This window comes from Anoplopoma fimbria, chromosome 24 (genome assembly GCF_027596085.1).
Source record: "Anoplopoma fimbria isolate UVic2021 breed Golden Eagle Sablefish chromosome 24, Afim_UVic_2022, whole genome shotgun sequence".
NCBI classification, from domain to species: domain Eukaryota; kingdom Metazoa; phylum Chordata; class Actinopteri; order Perciformes; family Anoplopomatidae; genus Anoplopoma; species Anoplopoma fimbria.
The window spans coordinates 13983679-13989764 of NC_072472.1; positions in this window are offsets into that span (position 1 = coordinate 13983679).

A 6086-nucleotide genomic window follows, 5' to 3' on the forward strand; every position below is an offset into this window, starting at 1 on the left:
AAACAATCATCTCTCCCTCAGGATGACTTGTAATAACTTTTGTGATCTCCTGCCTTTGTATTCAGCACCACTGTCTCAATTTGTCCAACACTGGAGCATGTTAGTACATTGAGGTTAGCATTTGTTCAAAGGACTGCAGGAGTAACGCCTCACAAAAGAGCTAATGTGGCTGTACACTCTTTTATATGACGCGTACAGTTTTTTTTATTCTATGGTAAAATTGCTTCAGGGTTAAACTTTTTTTGAAGTGCAATGATAATGCTTCATACAGTGTAATACAATGATGTAAATCATTAGATATTGGACAATAAATTTGGAATTTTTAACTACTTGGCTGATGCTTCCAGCTGTTCCTCCTTCTCAGAAGGATTTGTAGTGTGGGATATGTTTTGGCTCAGGACTCACTGTAAGATAATTTAACATTTAATGTGGCTTAGAGTACACGCAGCACCTACTCCTGCAATAAACAAATGGCCTTTGCCAAGTGCACCACCTACATTGACAGTCATATACAGTATATGAAAACTGGGGTTAAACCACAATGTGGTTCATAAACACCACCTGACATTTATCATTCCCATCAAATAACATGTATTCTTTTCCCAGGATTGTGCAGGTGCAGTTTGATGCATTATTATACCAAACTTGGAAAATAGCTGTGAGACAAAAAACAGAGGTGGGACAGCAGAAAAAAGACAGGAGAGAAACAAAGAGAGATACTGTAGACGTATTACATTTGTGCAGCAGACCAGCATTTTATCAGGAACTCTAAGTTCCCTCTCATTCACATCACATCATGAATTAATTAGACAAAGGGGCTTAAGCCTCTGGTCTCGTTTTAAATGTCACAGGCAGGTCAGGCAGAGAGCTCTGAGATTCATTTTAAATAGACATTCTTACTCTCAAACCTCACATTAATTTACCACGTGGAGCAGCAGTAATGCCTCTGTGCATCTGCAGTGTTCATGTCAATTAACTGTTCAATTCTTTGGAGTAATCTCGTTCTACCTCCAACACATTCTCACTCCCAACTAGACAACAAACAACACTTGGTCAGTGCCCCTCTGTCAAACAAACTGTACTATAAAACGAAGCATTATTATTATTATTAGTACATTTTTCTATAGATATAGCTATCGATAATAATAGCAATGAATTCTATTGGCCACAATAATCGTGTAGTGAAAACATGATATCATTCCAACCATGTAGGGCCACTGAACAAGCATTAGACAAGATGGTAGTGAGAATATGTTGTAACGATTCCTCCTAAGAGAAGTGAATTAGGCTCAATATCAGCAGCAATCATTCAGCAAAAATGCCAGACAGTGTTTTCATTTTTTTTTAATATAGCCTTTATTTAACCAGGCGAATCATTAACAACAACGATGGTGGCCTGGCAATTGCAGGTTCTAGCTTATTATAATTATCATTAATATAACAAGCGTTTTTAATTATTTTATTTTAAAAAGAATTACAAAATAATTGGTAGATTAATCATAATGAAAATTGTCATTCACAGTTTACAGTGCTGTATCTTCATATTTTTGTAAACCTTAACAAGCTAACTGAACGGTTGTTAAAGGGGAACTCCACTGCTTTTACACATTGAAGTGTGTGTACAGGTGTTTTAGTTGGACTGCTGTGTTTTTGAAAAGCGTCGTATAAAGGCTTTTGATGATCTTACCAGACATCTTAAACCCGCTCCTCATATGTGTTTTGTGGCTAGCGGCTTGAGGCTACATTAGTCGTTATGAACTAGCATAACACACCCAAATCTCACACTGAAATGTTGGCTGTCAAGTTGCATTTTGGGTAATGTAAGTGGCAGGTTTTGAAGAGGAAGAATGCATTGAATAACAAAGAGTTGGCCCAACCAGCCGACCAACACAGCTGGGAATGAGTGGAGTGATAAATCCAAAGTCAGTTGAGCACACAGTGTTTCAGATAAAAGCTGGATCCTTTTCTTGTTGAGAGGCAACTGAGGAATTTGGGATAAGTTGTGGCCTGTTTGGATAAAGTACTGTACAGCCATAAGGCTTTGTGGTAATTCAACCCCCCTAGACCAAACAACAAAACATTTTATCAGTACTACCGGTGCCGTGACAGTTCTAGCAGAGCTACCAAATCCTGGTGGAGATAGAATTACTTTTCAAGGCTCAAAAACGTTTATTAAGTGCTTTGTTTTTACTTACACCAAATATACCTCATACTGTGAGATCTGTAAGGACCAATTTCCTGGAAAATGAGATAAGATAATTGCAGGTGCTTTCAGATGAGAGGGGCAAACAACCCTTTTAGTGAGTTGCAAAATATCTAAGATTTGCAGTCTAGTATTTTGAGGTGTTAATTAGGCCTTATTCAAAGGATATGAAACAACAGCTTAAGAGCTTGCCAAGGCTTTGAGAAACTGCTCCAGCCTGAAACTACAGTCCATTCTATTCCCTGTGTTCCCACACTGCAAAAATCAGAATGAAAGAAAACGGTTAGTCTGCTCCATCTTTGTGCTATGCAACACAAATTCAGAATTGAAGAAGAAAACCTAAACTTGCTATCCAACTCAATGTAGTCATAACAAAAAACAAGAAATACTCGTCATAGAACATTATTTTTAGTTTTGCCAATAGAGGTGCACTGTTATGTCCGTAGTCTGGATGAATATTGGCGGTTTTGTTTCATAAAAAACTACGGATAGTTCTCACGCATAGGACCTTTTTCAACTCTGTGGTGGCATCAGCCATTTTTTATGCAGTGGCCTGCTGGAGCAGCAGCATCTCAGCAGCCGACAAGAAGAGACTGAACAAGCTTGTCAGGAAGGCCAGCAGTGTGCTGGGGTGTCCATTGGATACGGTGGAGGTGGTGGGAGACAGGAGGATGATGGCCAAGCTGTCATCCCTGATGAACAACACCTCTCACCCCATGCAGGACACCCTGGCAGCTCTGTGCAGCTCCTTCAGCCACCGGCTGCTTCACCCCCGGTGTGTGAAGGAGAGGTACCGCAGGTCCTTCCTTCCTGCTGCTGTCAGGCTGCACAATCAACTCTGCTCCCAGCAGACCACATGACACATGACAATAAAAACATGACAATAAAAACCTGTGCAATACATTACACTGTGCAATAATAGTTAAAATAGTTTTTTCGGTCTGTAAATATTATATTTCAGTTATTGTTGTTTTTCTACTGTTTTTATTGCTTATTTATAATACTTGTTTTTTGTTTTTTTTTTCATTTTTTATTTTATCTTGTCTTTCTTTACTATGTCTCTTGTGTGCACTTTAACTCTATGCTGCTGTAAGCCTGCAAATTTCCCCGCTGCGGGACTAATAAAGGATTATGTTACTCTTACTCTTACTCTTACTATGCTGTTGCTGAGTCAGAACATTTACGCAGTGAACCATCCATCCCTGACATGGGGCCCGGTGTCCATGTACATCCACCCAAAAAATAAGTATAGAGTCTTTGACTGTGACATACAGTTTCTTTTCCTTTTTTTCCTTTTCTTTAATCAGGGATCAGCATAAGAGTGATTAAGTAAGGCAGGAGTAGCCTCTCCCATCAGTTTTCTCTTAATTCCCACTAATCTCTCTGCGGCTGAATGTGTATAAGGTCCACTAACAAATGCAAATTCACCCATTTTACATAATTTACTGGTCAATGTGAATTGTGTGATCTGAAAATCATCTGTCAACTTTGCATTGCCTCGATTAGTTTAAGCATGTGTTTATTTAGTAGTGTGTAAATTCCTAGTAGTCCATAAATCTTTCATTTATAGAGAAACTAATTAGATGTTTTTGTAGACTGAGTAACGGACTCTGTAGAAACCTTCAGATTATGAAACATTAATTCATTACAAGTTCATTGTGCCCCGAGCTACTTGAATGTTAAGTTCTTTTTGATAGCCAAAGTAGAGTGTAGCCATTCTACCACAAATAACATATAAATTGATTAATCAATCATCTACGCTACACTCTACACTGGTATCTCTACATCCTGTGTGAGCTTTTGTGAGATCTATTTCTCTGTGATCCAGAAAATGTATAATATTATTTGTTAATAATCAACTTAACTGTTGAAAGTATTCTGTCTGCAGTGCAGGAGGCAGTGACAAACAACAAGAGGGAGAGCGGGAGGGGGAAGATCACACATAAGGAAGGCAGGACACGTTTCACAGATACTGTGATGATGAGACTCCACGATAGGCGACATGAAAGCAGAGCCGAGGCAGAGTTTTGACAAAGAATTACACACAGCTCCATTGTGGCTCATGGTGCTTCACTACTCCTGGGAACAGTAGATAGCCTAAAAGAGCTCTTTATCTATAAAAATATTAATGTTTGTCCCCTCTTTTTTTATGGCCCGTAAAACTCATATTCTTCAAACTGCTATGTAATAAAGATGATTTTTGTTGACTTTTCTTCACTTTTGGTGTCATGAAAATTTTACTATAAAAGTTATAGATAAACAATAAACTGGACTGGACACACAACACTGATGCCCTCTACAGGAAAGGACAGAGCAGGCTGTTCTTCCTGAGGAGGCTGAGGTCCTTCAATGTGTGCAATAAACTGCTCAAGGCATTCTACCAGTCTGTGGTAGCCAGCGCCCTCTTCTTCGCTGTAGCGTGCTGGGGTGGTGGCATCAGGACTGGAGATGCCAACAAACTCAACAAGCTGGTGAGGAAAGCCAGCTCTGTGGTGGGTCTGGAGATGGACAGTCTGGAGTCAGTGGGTGAGAGGAGGATGAAGGCCAAACTCGGAGCCATCCTGGACAATCCCTCTCACCCTCTCCATGAGGAACTGTGGCAGCTGGGCAGCTCTTTCAGCCATCGGCTGATTCTGCCAAAGAGCAGGACGGAGCGCTTCAGACGCTCATTTGTGCCCACTGCCATCAGACTGTACAACAACAGCGGAGACCACAGTCTGTCATCATGCTGACCAGCCCCCCCCATGTGGATATACTGTACATTTTTTTTTATTTGTATTCTTATTTTTTATTTTATTCTATTTTTATTTTATTGTATAATATGTGTATTTATTATCTGTTTCTGTGTAGTTGAGCTGCTGCAACACCCGAATTTCCCCCATGGGGATCAATAAAGGAATATAATAATAATAGTGCATATTTTTCCATTTTTCATAAGAGGGTAGAAGTTTCTTTGGACTAAGCTTTCTTCCCTCTGGGTGTGTGTTTCCCTTGGCAGTGGTTGACTGACATCTGAGAGCTGCGCTGACAACGTCTGCAGTGCACCACTGACCAGAGCATGTCACTTTATAGCCTGCAAATGTTGACACAAGAAGTTATGTTTCAACAAGCATGCAAGGTGTTGGTTCTGTACCAGCAGTGATTTAAGACACCTGTCCCTCACAACATTATTCATTTGGAGGGACACGCAGTACAGGCTGTGGAGTTGGTATGCTAGTTAACCTAGCTTGCCAACTTTACCACTGACTCCCACCAGACCTGCAGAGCAATGTGCAGCTCCCACACAGTGTTCTTGTCCTGCACTATACAAAGGAGCAGGTTTTGTTGGCCTTAGCGGTCTCTTTCATGGGTCCAGTTGTTGTGACGGTAAGTGATCAGTCTGCCCAAACATACAGCAACAAGTGGCTGCTGTAACTTTAGCTCGCTGTTAACCTTTAATCTGAATCATGACACACAGAGTAACGGAAAAAATGTACAAAGTGCATAAATCACAGATGGGATTGAGAGATTTAGCTGGTTGTGTGGCACTGTGGTGATAACAAACAAGTTTTAGTGTTTGACCACACACATTTTACATTCGTGAAATAACAGTTTATAACTTCTGTCGGTTCTTTCTGTTCAGTCAGAAGCAAACCTTCACAGCCTTTAGTGTAGAGGGCGCCATGGCAGCAGAAAAATATTAAAGCTCAAGTTTTTTTGTTATTGATAATTTACATTTTGACCTTATATATACACAACAACAAACAAAAAGGATATACACTGCATGCCGGTTTTCACAAATCAAAGTCTGTTTAAAGTACTGCACATATTGAACCTTCTAATGGGAGCTTCACAAAGTCTGATAAATTGCCTCAAGCCTCAAGCCAGCGTGAGTTGGGACCAG